Here is a 1,422-nt window from a genome sequence, read left to right on the forward strand (position 1 = left end):
TTGGCCTTTGAAAATTTCTCAGGGCATATAGCTTAAACTAGGTTATCACCAAACATCTTGAAGGTCCCTATACTCTGAAAAACTGCTTTTTTCCTTTGAAATATACTGTTCTGTCCTCAACCGGATTAGTTCACAGGACAGACCTGTTATACAGTCCCCAGTACTTACTCTGTGTTGTTCATTATTTATACCACCTTAGTTTTCAAATTAACTTCAAGCTTCAGTCATCTATTTTAATGAGGATCTTTGTCTATGAAACATAGATCACATTCATTTTCTATCTACACAGAGTATCCTTTACAGAGACGTGGCATGCTATAGTCTTTATGAGAACACATTCTGAAGGCAGAATGACTTTATTTGAACCCTGCCTCCACCACTTATAATCTGAGTGACCTTGGTTAAGTCTCCTTGTCTCAGTTTCCTTGTCTCTTAAATGGGGAAGGTGTTACTATATACTTCCAAGAGTTATTGTGCTGCTCATATGAGTTAATATCTGCAAAGTGCTCAGAATCTTGCCTGGCAGAGAATGAGTTTTCTCAAGTTCTTGTTCTTGATATTCATTTGTATTCTTCTCTCTGCTGGGCTTCTTTTGATGACTCTCCATAAAGTATTTATTAGTATGAAGAATGGCCAGAAGCTTTTTCTGCAAAAGAGAGATGTATGATCGGAAGATCATGAGAAGTAGTGATTCACAGGCATTAAGGACAAATGTGACAAATTTGTCAATGTCATGTTTCTACTGCAGAGAAGCATCTTCAAAAAATTCACTGTTGCCCGAAATCCTAGAATGTTCTTCCGTGATTCATTATATAGCTGATCCCTTCTCAATCTTTAGGTTTCATTTCAAATGCCACTTTCTCAGAAAGCTTTCTCTAATGTTCCCTGTAAAATTACTCTCCTAGGTTACTCCACTGTATCTTCTTATTTCATTGACATATTACAACTTAAGATTACCTTGTTTGTACAATTTTAACATATATTTATCTTTTCCGTATCATTATTATACCTTATCCATGCTTTGAGGGACAAGTCATTCATTTAAAGCTTGAACATTGTCTGCCAAAAAGTAGAAATTCAATAAATAGGTGACAAATGTTAATAATATGATTCACAGATACCAAGGTAAAGAAAGACGTTTGGTGTCAAGAACAAATATATCAGACATTCAACAACGTTAGGAGTCATTTTGGTCTTATTTCTCTGATTCTTTTTATATTACCACTCTATTCTTTCTTATCACTGCAGAAGTATTGCTTATTTTTATTTCTATTCTATCCTTTTCAGAAGGAAAGAAAATGTGGTCAGAGCAGAACTTGGGCTAGAGAAAAAATTTAAAAAAAAGAAAAAAGAAAAATGTCAACAGCTCTGGGCTTTTAAAGTTCAGACATAGATGATGACATAGTCTTGACTCTCTGGAAT

This window comes from Propithecus coquereli, unplaced genomic scaffold (assembly GCF_000956105.1).
Source record: "Propithecus coquereli isolate 6110/MARCELLA unplaced genomic scaffold, Pcoq_1.0 Scaffold788, whole genome shotgun sequence".
Classification (NCBI taxonomy): Eukaryota; Metazoa; Chordata; class Mammalia; order Primates; family Indriidae; genus Propithecus; species Propithecus coquereli.